At 49.0% G+C, this 15,157-nt stretch overlaps 12 non-coding genes and 2 pseudogenes across 12 annotated transcripts; 9 read left to right on the top strand and 5 right to left on the bottom strand.

Annotated features, from left to right (window-relative positions):
- Nucleotides 1-1,434: 1,434 nt before the first annotated feature.
- LOC117546498 lies at nucleotides 1,435-1,611 on the top strand (annotated as a pseudogene).
- A 319-nt stretch (nucleotides 1,612-1,930) lies between these two features.
- Nucleotides 1,931-2,094, bottom strand: LOC117546508. The gene has a single exon (XR_004569023.1). It is a non-coding gene; the product is annotated as a U1 spliceosomal RNA (small nuclear RNA).
- A 372-nt stretch (nucleotides 2,095-2,466) lies between these two features.
- On the top strand, nucleotides 2,467-2,572 carry LOC117546507. Its single transcript, XR_004569022.1, has one exon. It is a non-coding gene; the product is annotated as a U6 spliceosomal RNA (small nuclear RNA).
- Nucleotides 2,573-4,190: 1,618 nt separating this feature from the next.
- trnag-gcc lies at nucleotides 4,191-4,261 on the bottom strand. The gene has a single exon. It is a non-coding gene; the product is annotated as a tRNA-Gly (tRNA).
- A 459-nt stretch (nucleotides 4,262-4,720) lies between these two features.
- LOC117546501 lies at nucleotides 4,721-4,837 on the top strand. The gene has a single exon (XR_004569017.1). It is a non-coding gene; the product is annotated as a U5 spliceosomal RNA (small nuclear RNA).
- A 148-nt stretch (nucleotides 4,838-4,985) lies between these two features.
- Nucleotides 4,986-5,176, top strand: LOC117546511. Its single transcript, XR_004569026.1, has one exon. It is a non-coding gene; the product is annotated as a U2 spliceosomal RNA (small nuclear RNA).
- Nucleotides 5,177-5,495: 319 nt separating this feature from the next.
- LOC117546510 lies at nucleotides 5,496-5,659 on the bottom strand. The gene has a single exon (XR_004569025.1). It is a non-coding gene; the product is annotated as a U1 spliceosomal RNA (small nuclear RNA).
- Nucleotides 5,660-6,031: 372 nt separating this feature from the next.
- On the top strand, nucleotides 6,032-6,137 carry LOC117546506. The gene has a single exon (XR_004569021.1). It is a non-coding gene; the product is annotated as a U6 spliceosomal RNA (small nuclear RNA).
- A 1,816-nt stretch (nucleotides 6,138-7,953) lies between these two features.
- trnag-gcc lies at nucleotides 7,954-8,024 on the bottom strand. Its single transcript has one exon. It is a non-coding gene; the product is annotated as a tRNA-Gly (tRNA).
- A 459-nt stretch (nucleotides 8,025-8,483) lies between these two features.
- LOC117546503 lies at nucleotides 8,484-8,600 on the top strand. The gene has a single exon (XR_004569018.1). It is a non-coding gene; the product is annotated as a U5 spliceosomal RNA (small nuclear RNA).
- Nucleotides 8,601-8,748: 148 nt separating this feature from the next.
- LOC117546500 lies at nucleotides 8,749-8,830 on the top strand (annotated as a pseudogene).
- Nucleotides 8,831-13,757: 4,927 nt separating this feature from the next.
- LOC117546499 lies at nucleotides 13,758-13,944 on the top strand. Its single transcript, XR_004569016.1, has one exon. It is a non-coding gene; the product is annotated as a U2 spliceosomal RNA (small nuclear RNA).
- A 322-nt stretch (nucleotides 13,945-14,266) lies between these two features.
- LOC117546496 lies at nucleotides 14,267-14,430 on the bottom strand. The gene has a single exon (XR_004569015.1). It is a non-coding gene; the product is annotated as a U1 spliceosomal RNA (small nuclear RNA).
- A 372-nt stretch (nucleotides 14,431-14,802) lies between these two features.
- Nucleotides 14,803-14,908, top strand: LOC117546505. The gene has a single exon (XR_004569020.1). It is a non-coding gene; the product is annotated as a U6 spliceosomal RNA (small nuclear RNA).
- Nucleotides 14,909-15,157: the final 249 nt, after the last annotated feature.

The following is a 15,157-nucleotide window of genomic DNA, read 5'->3' as shown; positions in this document are numbered from 1 at the left end:
GAAGACTGACCATGGAAGGAAAGGTCTTAATCATCAAAGCAGTGATTTTACCTTTGCTTCTATTAATCAGTTCTGTTTTTATGCCACCCAAGAGAGTACTCCAAGATTTAGAACGGGCAATATTCTACTTCCTATGGAGTTTCCAAGTGGGAAAGGATGACAAGAAAAGAAATGAAAAAGCCAAACAGAAAGGGGGGAAAGGAGTTCCAGACCTCCACTTGTTTCTAGGAAGCAGATATACATCCACTCCACATCTACGCTTCCACAGCCCCCTCCAAAAACCCAAAGACGGGCGGCAATGGACAAGATTATGGATGGAAGTTATCTACGAAGGATAAAGATCTTTACCAATAGATCTCAAAGTACCAGTGTCTTTTAACCTGCCACCACCTTATACTTTCATTCGAACATTTTTTAAAGAAACTCCAGCTTGAGCAGGAGGGTTTGCATGTTTTAACTAACCATCGCTCTCTTATCTCTGTGTGCAGGAGCGAGAACCAGTGAGTCCAGTGCACGGGCTCGCCTTTGGTGAGCCATCAACAGTTTGGTGCAACGTGAACCATCCCACTCTGACAAACAGACTCCGGGATATGTCATGGATGGTGGCTCATGAGATCCTCCCAGTCAGGTCCGTAATGCACTCCCGGGGCATGGCGGCGAACTCAACTTGCCCCCGACCAGGCTGTGGCGCACCTGAGACGGTGAGGCATCTGCTCTGGGAGTGTAGCGCTGCCGTAGACCAGTGGGCAAAAGCCGGCTCCTTAAAATTCCCGTGCTTGCCGGCAAGGGAGGTCCTCACAGCACAGCTCATACTATATGGGGTGAGCCAGAAACAGGACTGTTCTAGGGACTTTTCCAAGCAGTGGCTCACCCTAGCTGCCATTAAAGATGCCATATGGACCTCCAGAAACTTGCTGGTAAGAAGGCACATGCAGATCCCCCCCCGTGGCTGTGATCCAGATGGCTGCAGCAACAATAAAATCAGCGACGCGGCACGCCCAAGACACAGCCACAAAGAAAAATCGCCTCTGGGCTCATTCGGATGAAGGAGCCGGAGCCACACGGGAAAGGTCAAAGCAGCGCAGGCCTGACTCTCCGGGGGGTCTCCTCTGAGCCCCGGGACAAAGATCCGAGAGAAACAACCTGTTTTGAATGGGAGTGGGATGAGTTTAATCTTGATAGGGACTCACTGCGCTCCTGGACAAACATTTACCCAATGTACCCCTTTTTTAAAAAAAAAAAAAAAGAAGAAGATTTTAAATGAAAACTGTTTGCATATAAAATGTTTTAATGAAATACGATGTTTTTTATTTTTTAAACATGAAAATGGGTCTGATCTTAAAGTGTACATGTATTTATTATATGAAAACTCAAAATTCACTTGTGACAAAAAAAATGATTTAAATATGAAAAGTACATGAATTAAGTGACAATAAAACTTTTCCCAAAAGAAAAAAATCTGTTCTTATCAGTTTAATATCTGATACGTCCCATATACGGGGACTATATATTAAATGGATTTTTAGCACTGGGAGCTGAAAGAGGGGCTTGCCCCGTTCACTCCACGCATCGACCCGGTATTGCAGCGCCTCCGGGAACGGTGCACCCATCTCCTGCCTTGTGGAAAAACAAACAAAGACGCATCTCGAAACCAAAACAGATGGTTTCAATTGAGGGCAGAAACTGCAGCACATCAGCAGCGGATCTTTTTTTGACTCAATGCCAAAGGTGACACATTGAACTTGCCTTGGCTCTGGAGCGTGGCACGCAGAGTGAGGCTCACTGCAAGGGACAGAGATATTTCGAGCCCAAAGCAAGGACACGCTCTGGGGAGGACATTGGCACCAGAAAGTCTTTCCTGGAGCAAAGAAGCCGCCACACATGCAAGCTGTAGCCAGGTTGTCTTTGACCTTTTCTTCAACACTATAATCAGGGGAGAGCGCGAACGCAGTCCCCCACTACCACAAATTATGCAGTCGAGATTCCCACATTTGGGGAATTCGCAGCGGTCAGCATAGCCGGGGTGCAATGGCCGAGCCTCGCCCTGGGTGAACCACCTTGGTGATCATGGTATCTCCCCTGCCAGGTAAGTATGAGTTGGACGGGTCAGAGGCAGGGCAGTTTTGCAACGACAAAGGACACGGCGTGGCGGTTCCTGCCTCTGAGCCGGCCAAAGCAGCCCATCAACCACATTTAACCCTTAAAGACAGATAAGGCTTGAAATAGACATAGGTTCCAATCGGGGGCACAAAGTGCAGCACAGCAGCAGGGGTCTTTTTTGGACTCAATGCCAAAGAAGCCAAGGGCGAGAAACACGAACCATGCTAGCGCAGCTTCTGTCTGCAGTTTTCGGCCCATGTAAACCCAGTGTTTTGCTCCCTTTGAGCTCTATGTGTTCTGCTACCATAATACAAAGTTGACCTTGCTCAGAGACCTGGGAATATCCCCCAGATGCAGGGAGATATTGTGTTACTTCGATAGCACATATAATAAAATTGGTACGATACAGAGAAGATTAGCATGGCCCCTGCGCAAGGATGACACGCAAATTCGTGAAGCGTTCCTCATTGCCAATTTGTAATGATTTTTCCAACATAAATCCCGATTCCTATCAAGCAGAGGTGGAAGAAGTACTCAGAACTTCCAGTTAAGTAAAAGTGAGGTTGCTTCTCTTGTGAAACCTGTCCATTTCATCCACATTTGACTCGTGAAATGTACAGCAGAGTCACTGCTGTAAGCAGGGTCCCACACTCACAGGCAGAGATCCAGGGTGATGCACATGGCTTTCTTACCTGGGAATGAGTGTGTGTGAAAGCTGGGTAAAAGTGATGTGAATACAGGGGTGGAGAGAGCAGCAGCAGCAGGCTGTGACCCAGACAGCTCCTTCCAGCACCTCGCTCTCTCCCACCCAGAGGACAGGCTGCTTCGCAGCACTATGTAACCCAGGTATGTAACAGCATGAAACCTGTCCATTTCATCCACATTTGACTCGTGAAATGTACAGCAGAGTCACTGCTGTAAGCAGGGTCCCACACTCACAGGCAGAGATCCAGGGTGATGCACATGGCTTTCTTACCCGGGAATGAGTGTGTGTGTGAAAGCTGGGTAAAAGTGATGTGAATACAGGGGGGGGAGAGAGCAGCAGCAGCAGGCGGTGACCCAGAGAGCTCCTTCCAGCAGCTGGCTCAATCCCACCCAGAGGACAGGCTGCTGCTTACAGAGTCACTGGTCCCACACTCACAGGCAGAGATCCAGGGTGATGTACATGGGTCAGAAAAAGTCTAAGTTAACTTTTGGAAGAACCATATAAAAGGGTGAAAATGGATAAAAATGTACCCCCAAAATAGTGACTCTTAAGGCGGATATAGTCCCCTGACAACTCCCGTTACATTCCTCCAGAGTCAGAAAAAGTCTAAGTTAACTTTTGGAAGAACCAGAAAAAAAGGGGTGAAAATGGATAAATTGTACCCCAAAATAGTGTCTCTTAAGGCGGGTAAAAGGTATGTGAATATGGGGTGACGTATATGGACACTTGAGCACCAGCAAGACCCCCACCTCCATAACCTTGTGCACCAGACGAACCTGTGTACCCACACTTAAGCACTCCCTCACGGACTAAACCAAGAGGGAACACCGGTCAGAAGTTCGTGCCCCTGGTAACACTGAATAACAAAAGAATATGGGGGCATGCCATTAAAACTGCTATGCATTGAGGATTTTAGTCCGAGATGAGTGCTTATCTGCGGGTATCTTGTGTCAGCTTCGTGGACCTCAATTTAGCAGGAGATGTCCATGATATTGACAAACATATTTATATACAGAATGATGATTATTTTACCCTCAGACACATGCATAGAGAACCCCCAAGTGTTGCATGTGTGTAGGCATAGTTGGTCAAATGTGTCTTGCCGGTGGCAGGGAATTTGCATTGGTAGTTGACATCACATTTCCATTGTGCGGACCTCAGTACATTTGAAGGACAAGTCCCATGTTAACTCTGTCCATAAGACAGACATTTTCCTTACAGTGATTTGATGTCGAGCATCTCACCGAGTTCTCAAATCAATGGGAGTCGGCACGGAGAACATCCCTCTTTACTTGTACACTCCAAAGACCTGTGTGTTTGCTGTTGCAGAGTCCAAGTGGTGTAGGCATTATACTTTATTTTCAGACAACAAAGAACTGTCTATTGCATTGGCCGGGAATCGGACCCGGGTCTCCCACGTGGCAGGTGAGAATTCTACCACTGAACCACCAATGCTGAATTATAATGCCAAACCACCATACGGCAGTTGAGGCGAAAAGTTCAGCCAACAAAGACTGTTTTTCAAGCAACCACGCCTCTATATTTCATTATAAGATCTATATCCGTAAAGACATTCTAGTGTTCCTCCCTTAAATGGATTTGATGTTTAGCATCAAACTAGTGTTTTCTAATGCCGCGGAGTCAGCACGTATAACATGCCACACAACTCAAGCGTATTACTAAAGAGATAGGTTCCAATCGGGGGCACAAAGTGCAGCACAAAGTGCAGCACAGCAGCAGGGGTCTTTTTTGGACTCAATTCCAAAGAAGCCACAGGTGAGAGCCACGAACCATGCTAGCGCAGCTGGGGGAAAGGGTGTGGCCTGGGATGTGGAAGTGCCAAGTGAGGGTCACCGCGAGGGCTTGGACTGGGACAACTATGGTGGTGTCTGTTCTCGAGGACAGCCTCCACAATTACTCTGGTTTCTCTTCAAAACGTATAAGTCTTTCGCCTTTTACTAAAGACTTCCGTGGAGAGGAACACCTACGAGTTCAACCTATTTTTGGTAGGCTTGGCCATTTGGCTGAGCATTCTGAGTTTGAGAAAGACAAGAACAGTCGTTAGCACCTGGGCGATCCAAGCTACTCAGCGCCTCGGTTACGCCAGGTCAAAAGAGCCGCACCAAGACCTGCGGCGACTGCGCAACGAGTCCGTCTCCCGCAGCAAACGTTAAGGGTCATCGCTTCTCGGCCTTTTGGCTAAGATCAAGTGTAGTATCTGTTCTTATCAGTTTAATATCTGATACGTCCCCTATACGGGGACTATATATTAAATGGATTTTTAGCACTGGGAGCTGAAAGAGGGGCTTGCCCCGTTCACTCCACGCATCGACCCGGTATTGCAGCGCCTCCGGGAACGGTGCACCCATCTCCTGCCTTGTGGAAAAACAAACAAAGACACATCTCGAAACCAAAACAGATGGTTTCAATTGAGGGCAGAAACTGCAGCACATCAGCAGCGGATCTTTTTTTGACTCAATGCCAAAGGTGACACATTGAACTTGCCTTGGCTCTGGAGCGTGGCACGCAGAGTGAGGCTCACTGCAAGGGACAGAGATATTTCGAGCCCAAAGCAAGGACATGCTCTGGGGAGGACATTGGCACCAGAAAGTCTTTCCTGGAGCAAAGAAGCCGCCACACATGCAAGCTGTAGCCAGGTTGTCTTTGACCTTTTCTTCAACACTATAATCAGGGGAGAGCACGAACGCAGTCCCCCACTACCACAAATTATGCAGTCGAGATTCCCACATTTGGGGAATTCGCAGCGGTCAGCATAGCCGGGGTGCAATGGCCGAGCCTCGCCCTGGGTGAACCACCTTGGTGATCATGGTATCTCCCCTGCCAGGTAAGTATGAGTTGGACGGGTCAGAGACAGGGCAGTTTTGCAACGACAAAGGACACGGCGTGGCGGTTCCTGCCTCTGAGCCGGCCAAAGCAGCCCATCAACCACATTTAACCCTTAAAGACAGATAAGGCTTGAAATAGACATAGGTTCCAATCGGGGGCACAAAGTGCAGCACAGCAGCAGGGGTCTTTTTTGGACTCAATGCCAAAGAAGCCAAGGGCGAGAGCCACGAACCATGCTAGCGCAGCTTCTGTCTGCAGTTTTCGGCCCATGTAAACCCAGTGTTTTGCTCCCTTTGAGCTCTATGTGTTCTGCTACCATAATACAAAGTTGACCTTGCTCAGAGACCTGGGAATATCCCCCAGATGCAGGGAGATATTGTGTTACTTCGATAGCACATATAATAAAATTGGTACGATACAGAGAAGATTAGCATGGCCCCTGCGCAAGGATGACACGCAAATTCGTGAAGCGTTCCTCATTGCCAATTTGTAATGATTTTTCCAACATAAATCCCGATTCCTAACAAGCAGAGGTGGAAGAAGTACTCAGAACTTCCAGTTAAGTCAAAGTGAGGTTGCTTCTCTTGTGAAACCTGTCCATTTCATCCACATTTGACTCGTGAAATGTACAGCAGAGTCACTGCTGTAAGCAGGGTCCCACACTCACAGGCAGAGATCCAGGGTGATGCACATGGCTTTCTTACCTGGGAATGAGTGTGTGTGAAAGCTGGGTAAAAGTGATGTGAATACAGGGGTGGAGAGAGCAGCAGCAGCAGGCTGTGACCCAGACAGCTCCTTCCAGCACCTCGCTCTCTCCCACCCAGAGGACAGGCTGCTTCGCAGCACTATGTAACCCAGGTATGTAACAGCATGAAACCTGTCCATTTCATCCACATTTGACTCGTGAAATGTACAGCAGAGTCACTGCTGTAAGCAGGGTCCCACACTCACAGGCAGAGATCCAGGGTGATGCACATGGCTTTCTTACCCGGGAATGAGTGTGTGTGAAAGCTGGGTAAAAGTGATGTGAATACAGGGGGGGGGAGAGAGCAGCAGCAGCAGGCTGTGACCCAGAGAGCTCCTTCCAGCAGCTGGCTCAATCCCACCCAGAGGACAGGCTGCTGCTTACAGAGTCACTGGTCCCACACTCACAGGCAGAGATCCAGGGTGATGCACATGGCTTTCTTACCCGGGAATGAGTGTGTGTGTGAAAGCTGGGTAAAAGTGATGTGAATACAGGGGGGGAGAGAGCTGCAGCAGCAGGCGGTGACCCAGAGAGCTCCTTCCAGCAGCTGGCTCAATCCCACCCAGAGGACAGGCTGCTGCTTACAGAGTCACTGGTCCCACACTCACAGGCAGAGATCCAGGGTGATGTACATGGGTCAGAAAAAGTCTAAGTTAACTTTTGGAAGAACCATATAAAAGGGTGAAAATGGATAAAAATGTACCCCAAAATAGTGACTCTTAAGGCGGATATAGTCCCCTGACAACTCCCGTTACATTCCTCCAGAGTCAGAAAAAGTCTAAGTTAACTTTTGGAAGAACCAGAAAAAAGGGGTGAAAATGGATAAATTGTACCCCAAAATAGTGTCTCTTAAGGCGGGTAAAAGGTATGTGAATATGGGGTGACGTATATGGACACTTGAGCACCAGCAAGACCCCCACCTCCATAACCTTGTGCACCATGCGAACCTGTGTACCCACACTTAAGCACTCCCCCACGGACTAAACCAAGAGGGAACACCGGTCAGAAGTTCGTGCCCCTGGTAACACTGAATAACAAAAGAATATGGGGGCATGCCATTAAAACTGCTATGCATTGAGGATTTTAGTCCGAGATGAGTGCTTATCTGCGGGTATCTTGTGTCAGCTTCGTGGACCTCAATTTAGCAGGAGATGTCCATGATATTGACAAACATATTTATATACAGAATGATGATTATTTTACCCTCAGACACATGCATAGAGAACCCCCAAGTGTTGCATATGTGTAGGCTTAGTTGGTCAAATGTGTCTTGCCGGTGGCAGGGAATTTGCATTGGTAGTTGACATCACATTTCCATTGTGCGGACCTCAGTACATTTGAAGGACAAGTCCCATGTTAACTCTGTCCATAAGACAGACATTTTCCTTACAGTGATTTGATGTCGAGCATCTCACCGAGTTCTCAAATCAATGGGAGTCGGCACGGAGAACATCCCTCTTTACTTGTACACTCCAAAGACCTGTGTGTTTGCTGTTGCAGAGTCCAAGTGGTGTAGGCATTATACTTTATTTTCAGACAACAAAGAACTGTCTATTGCATTGGCCGGGAATTGGACCCGGGTCTCCCACGTGGCAGGTGAGAATTCTACCACTGAACCACCAATGCTGAATTATAATGCCAAACCACCATACGGCAGTTGAGGCGAAAAGTTCAGCCAACAAAGACTGTTTTTCAAGCAACCACGCCTCTATATTTCATTATAAGATCTATATCCGTAAAGACATTCTAGTGTTCCTCCCTTAAATGGATTTGATGTTTAGCATCAAACTAGTGTTTTCTAATGCCGCGGAGTCAGCACGTATAACATGCCACACAACTCAAGCGTATTACTAAAGAGATAGGTTCCAATCGGGGGCACAAAGTGCAGCACAAAGTGCAGCACAGCAGCAGGGGTCTTTTTTGGACTCAATGCCAAAGAAGCCACAGGTGAGAGCCACGAACCATGCTAGCGCAGCTGGGGGAAAGGGTGTGGCCTGGGATGTGGAAGTGCCAAGTGAGGGTCACCGCGAGGGCTTGGACTGGGACAACTATGGTGGTGTCTGTTCTCGAGGACAGCCTCCACAATTACTCTGGTTTCTCTTCAAAGCGTACAAGTCTTTCGCCTTTTACTAAAGACTTCCGTGGAGAGGAACACCTACGAGTTCAACCTATTTTTGGTAGGCTTGGCCATTTGGCTGAGCATTCTGAGTTTGAGAAAGACAAGAGCAGTCGTTAGCACCTGGGCGATCCAAGCTACCCAGCGCCTCGGTTACGCCAGGTCAAAAGAGCCGCACCAAGACCTGCGGCGACTGCGCAACGAGTCCGTCTCCCGCAGCAAACGTTAAGGCTCATCGCTTCTCGGCCTTTTGGCTAAGATCAAGTGTAGTATCTGTTCTTATCATTTTTTCCAGGAAGGACATTTGGAAGCACGAGGAGAAAGGAGCGATGGCCGGGAGGGCCAACTATGGTCAGCCGATCCCAAGAGTCGGGCTGAGATTCACACTGCGTTTTCAGGCAGTTGATGCGGCGGAAGATGTCGTGTCGAGGACGTGGTTCTGCAGGAAAGTCATCATGGAGCAGCTAAATCTGAAGGTCGATGCCATCTACTGCCTACAATGGAACCAGCAGGAGAAGGCTTTTGATGTCACCCTAAAGGACGAGCAAGTATACACGAAAGTTGCAAAGGACTGTGTTGCTGCTGCTATGCTAAAGCCGCTAGCCTGCTACAAGGTTTTAAATTTGGACAGACCAAATTTCAGGACAATCACGGTCCACATGTTTAATCCCTTTGTGACTGACAATGCGCTGGCTGATTTTTTGAGGCTGTATGGGGAAGTGCTAACTACAGCAAGGCATGTCAAGGACACAATGGGGATCTGGACAGGTCGAAGGCAGTTCCAGGTGCTACTTAAATCTGAACCAGAGAGTTTTGGCGGCCTCATGCACCCGCCTGCCTCTTTCAGCCTTGGAGCAGATCGAGGGTACCTATTCTACCCGCGCCAGCCAGCTTTCTGCAGGCGATGCAGGCAATCAGGTCATGTGGATGGAGGGTGCAGCGGCGACAGCTGCCGGTTTTTTGGCCAAAGGGGACATGAGGCCAAAGACTGTACAGTGCCAAAGGCCTGCCATGGCTGCGGTGGGAAGGACCATCTATACCGAAGCTGTCCCGAGCGCAGGAGGACGTTTGCGGAGGTAGCCGGGGACAAAAACCGGAAGGGAAATGAGTTCGAGGACCTTCTGGAAGGGCTTTTCCAGTGCCAGAAGGCTATGTTTCCAGAGAGCACGGGGGAGACCGTGACAGTGGAGCAGGGACCAGGCGGCGGCTCGGGGTCTGACAGCGTGGACAAAGGCCCCGCGGGGAATACAGACTCAACTGTAGCAGCCGATGTGGGTGTCAAGACTGGGGCACGTAAAATAGCGGAGGCTTTCGGAACAGAGGCTTCAGCAGACAATGGGGACTGCTCGCAGGTCGGAGACAACAAAAGGTCAAAGACTGAGGGATCGAGGAGGAAGGTGCAGGCCAAAGAGGTGGTGGCGGCGGTGGGTAAACGAGATGGGCAGCAGAAGAGGGAGGGACCAGTGAAGGACAGCGACCAGGGGAGGGGCAAAGTGGACGAAGGCCATGGTTTGGGTGGAGGGACGATGGAGGAGGACCCAGGGGTTGTAGGGGCTGTGCTCCCATCAGGGTTGCCACTGGTCCGGGAGCTACCTGCTGAACCACTGCTGCAACCGCCTCACTTGGGGGATGACACACAAGGAGGCACGTTGTGTCCCTCCACCTCTTCAAGTATGCTTCCCGTGTTATGGGCCGACCAGATGGACAGTGACGACCCCTATGCAACGTGAACATTGAGTGGGTATTTATTCCATTGCTAATGACAAGTTTTTTTGATGTTCTCACTTTGAATGTGAGAGGAATGAGGAACACTGTTAAAAGAAGGACTGTTTTTGATTTTTTTAGGCACTTTGCATGTAGCCATAGTTTTTTTGCAAGAGGTCCATCTGAGAGACATGGGGGATGTGGGAATGTTTTCAAGGGAGTGGACGAAAGGGGACTCGATTTGGAGTGTAGGGGGGGTTCACTCCACGGGGGTTGGGATTTTGTTTTGTTTTAAGGAAATAAGGGTGGAGGATGTTTTTGTTATTGACCAGGGCAGGGCAATAGGGGCAGGCATCGTATGGGGAATAAGGAAGCTGCGGGTCATTGTGGTATATGGACCACAGTCGCCAGCAGAGCGGGCTAATCTGTTTAAATCAGTGGAGCCTTTCCTTATTACCAATAGACAGGTAATTATAGGGGGGGATTTTAACGTTGAGCTGGGGAGGGGAGGAGATGCCAGCGACCAGTATATTTCACAACTCATGGTTAGATGTGGGTTGGTAGATGGGGGTAAGGGGGTCAAGCCACACATAGACAGCCCAACGTGGCGTAACTCAAGAGGGGTGGCAAAACGTTTGGACTATTTGTTTTTTTCCAGGTCTTTAAACCTGATCACAGGTAGGACCATCCCTGTTTTATTTTCTGACCACGATGGCCTGCTGTTTCGAGTAGATTTGGATGCACAAACTTTTGGGCCTGGTTACTGGCGCCTAAATGTCAGTGTTTTGGAGGAAAAGCTTTTCAACCAACAGTTCCCTTTGTTTTTTAAGGGAGTGTTGGGCCTCAAACCGCTGTGTGAGGGGATACTAGAGTGGTGGGAGGTAGCCAAGGACAGAATTAAGACCTTCTGTTTAGGTTATTGCAAAAGGAAGGCAAGACAGTCAAAGAGGGAGGTGTCTCATCTGCAGCGACTCCTAGAGCGTGAGTACGCAAAGGGGAACTGTGGTTCCACTATAAATCAAGATGCATGCGATTCTTTGAAGGCAAGGCTCAGACATGTCTCTGAAGGCAAGGCCCGGGCTTTCCTGGCGAGATCACGGTCGGAGTTCATTGAGCAGTCAGAAACATGTTCTGCTGCTTTTTTCAGCTCGGTACGGGAAAAAAAAAGCAAGGCAGGTGGTGACAGGGTTTAGGGACAGGCAGGGTATTGTTGTGACAGAAAAGGGCCAGGTGGTGAGGGTTGCCACAGATCATTTCAGGGACAGTTTCAAGGAGAAAGATGTGGGAAGAGGGGATGATTTCCTGGAACTGCTTGAGCGCCAGGTTCCAGGGGACATAGTGCAGGCTTTAGAGCTCCCACTAACGGTTAGCGAATTGGAGGGTGCGCTCAACAGAATGAACAAGGGTAAGGTGCCAGGAATTGATGGCTTACCTGTAGAATTGTATGCAAAGTTCTGGAGCATACTAGGGCCAGTATTGTTGGAGGTTCTGACAGAGGTGCTGCAGGCAGGAGAAATGAGCGGGACTTTAGCCACCGGGGTTATCTCCCTCCTGTATAAGAAGGGAGATCGCACTGAAATAGGCAACTGGCGACCTTTGACCATGCTATGTGTGGACTATAAACTTCTGGCAAAAGTTCTCACTGATAGGCTAGGCGAAGCAATGCCCCATTTGGTTCATGTTGACCAGACATGTGCAGTGCCAGGGCGCTCAACAAGATGGAACCTGCAGCTCCTAAGGGATGCGATAGCATGGGCAGAGGACAGAAACCTGCCACTCATGCTGGTTGCTCTTGACCAAACCAAGGCGTTCGACAGGGTGCAGTGGAAATTTATGTTCAGCATATTGGAGAGGCTAGGTTTTGGTAAAGTCTTTATAAGGTGGTTGCGCACATTATACATGGACGTGGGGAGTAGGGTAGTAGTGAACGGATACCTAGGCGATGTTTTCCGGTTACAATCAGGTGTGAGACAAGGGTGCCCTCTCTCACCACTGCTATATGTGCTCTATATGGAGCCTTTGGCGGCAGCCATCAGGGCCGACACAGGGGTCAGAGGTTTTCTAGTGCCTGGCAGTGGAGGGTTACGGGTGAAACTGTCCCAGTATGCAGATGACACCACTTTGCTGCTGGATAGGGATGAGTGCCTTATTCGTTCGCTGCAAATCATGGAGGACTTCGGCAGGGCATCCGGTTCCAAGCTTAATTGTGCAAAGTCCTCTGTGAAGTTTTTTGGGAAATGGAGAGAAAGGATGGATGTGCCAGGGGGTCTTGCTTTCTGCCCAGGGCCTATAAAAGTTCTGGGGGTCAGTTTTGAGTCTACTAAAAGTGCTTCCCTGAGTTGGGCAAGACGGCTTGAGGTCGTAGAGAGGAAAGTGTCACTCTGGAAGAGTAGGCAGTTGACCTTCATAGGGAAGGTATTAGTGCTGAAGGTAGATATATTGCCATCCCTCGTATATCTCGCATACATATATCCGTTGCCGGTCAGCATGAGGAGGCCTCTCATGCGCCTCTTGTTTGGCTTCATATGGGGTGGGAGATATGAGTATGTGGCAAGAGGCCGCATGCTGGCTGGGGTCGAAGCAGGGGGGAGAGATGTACCGCATTTAACTCTGAAGATGGACTGCATTTTTGTTTCAACCTTATGTAGGGAAGTATCAGGCCCAGTAGTACATCCTTCTGGTTTTTTTTATCCGCCTTTTCTTTTCTTATCAAGCAAGAGAGCTTATGGCCTGGAGCAACTTGGGGCCCAGGGCGGAACAGCAGCCATGGCACTACCGCCATGCAGCAAAGTGGCTTCGGGCTCACCCGGAGGCTGCCGGGCCAGAGGTGAAACTCAATCACAGAACCCTATATAAAGAAGCCAGAGAGAAAACTAATGTTGGTCCTGTTATTGGAATACCATCCAAAGTGTGGAGGAGGATCCAGCCGAAGGGACTGGACAATAGGCTAAAGGACCTTAACTGGCTGTGCCTGCTCGGGTGCTTACCAGTGCGGAAAATCCTGCACCGTCATGGACTGGCAAGGTCTCCGGTGTGCCCTAGGCCAGATTGTAAGGATGAAGAGACCATCAGACATGTCATGTGGGACTGTCCATTCGCACAGGGAGCATGGAAAAGAGTGGAAGGGTGGTTAGGACAGAGTTTTCCTGGGTTTAAAATTACATGGGATGGGATCGAAAGGGGCTCGGGTCCTGGTGAATTTTGGGCAAGTTTCCCCATTTGGCTAGTGGTAAGCCTGCTCAAGAGGAATCTTTGGCTGGCTAGGCAGGATGTTGCAAAGAACAAATGCTGCAGCAGCATAAGGGGGATAATAGGAAAAGTAAGGGCAGATATGAAGGGGAGAATGGAGAGGGACATTCTGAAATGGGGACAACACGCCGCTTTGGAAAGATGGAAGGGGGGTTTAGGGCTGGTGGGGTGAAGACCAGATCACCTAACTGTATTTGCATGTATGAAAAGTAAAAGTATTATAAGTGTTGTATTGAATGTCAAGTGTTTACCTGTTTGTAAACTGTGTATATGAATGAAGTAAATTGAAGATTTGTTATAATAAAAAAAATAAAAATAAAAAAATCTGTTCTTATCAGTTTAATATCTGATACGTCCCCTATACGGGGACTATATATTAAATGGATTTTTAGCACTGGGAGCTGAAAGAGGGGCTTGCCCCGTTCACTCCACGCATCGACCCGGTATTGCAGCGCCTCCGGCAACGGTGCACCCATCTCCTGCCTTGTGGAAAAACAAACAAAGACGCATCGCATCTCGAAACCAAAACAGATGGTTTCAATTGAGGGCAGAAACTGCAGCACATCAGCAGCGGATCTTTTTTGGACTCAATGCCAAAGGTGACACATTGAACTTGCCTTGGCTCTGGAGCGTGGCACGCAGAGTGAGGCTCACTGCAAGGGACAGAGATATTTCGAGCCCAAAGCAAGGACACGCTCTGGGGAGGACATTGGCACCAGAAAGTCTTTCCTGGAGCAAAGAAGCTGCCACACATGCAAGCTGTAATAGTTGTCTTTGACCTTTTCTTCAACACTATAATCAGGGGAGAGCGCGAACGCAGTCCCCCACTACCACAAATTATGCAGTCGAGATTCCCACATTTGGGGAATTCGCAGCGGTCAGCATAGCCGGGGTGCAATGGCCGAGCCTCGCCCTGGGTGAACCACCTTGGTGATCATGGTATCTCCCCTGCCAGGTAAGTATGAGTTGGACGGGTCAGAGGCAGGGCAGTTTTGCAACGACAAAGGACACGGCGTGGCGGTTCCTGCCTCTGAGCCGGCCAAAGCAGCCCATCAACCACATTTAACCCTTAAAGACAGATAAGGCTTGAAATAGACATAGGTTCCAATCGGGGGCACAAAGTGCAGCACAGCAGCAGGGGTCTTTTTTGGACTCAATGCCAAAGAAGCCAAAGGCGAGAGCCACGAACCATGCTAGCGCAGCTTCTGTCTGCAGTTTTCGGCCCATGTAAACCCAGTGTTTTGCTCCCTTTGAGCTCTATGTGTTCTGCTACCATAATACAAAGTTGACCTTGCTCAGAGACCTGGGAATATTCCCCAGATGCAGGGAGATATTGTGTTACTTCGATAGCACATATAATAAAATTGGTACGATACAGAGAAGATTAGCATGGCCCCTGCGCAAGGATGACACGCAAATTCGTGAAGCGTTCCTCATTGCCAATTTGTAATGATTTTTCCAACATAAATCCCGATTCCTATCAAGCAGAGGTGGAAGAAGTACTCAGAACTTCCAGTTAAGTCAAAGTGAGGTTGCTTCTCTTGTGAAACCTGTCCATTTCATCCACATTTGACTTGTGAAATGTACAGCAGAGTCTCTGCTGTAAGCAGGGTCCCACACTCACAGGCAGAGATCCAGGGTGATGCACATGGCTTTCTTACCCGGGAATGAGTGTGTGTGAAAGCTGGGT

Source organism: Gymnodraco acuticeps, unplaced genomic scaffold (genome assembly GCF_902827175.1).
Source record: "Gymnodraco acuticeps unplaced genomic scaffold, fGymAcu1.1, whole genome shotgun sequence".
Lineage (NCBI taxonomy): Eukaryota > Metazoa > Chordata > Actinopteri > Perciformes > Bathydraconidae > Gymnodraco > Gymnodraco acuticeps.
Note: the sequence above shows the minus strand (reverse complement) of the source record. Positions and strands in the feature narration are given on the sequence as shown.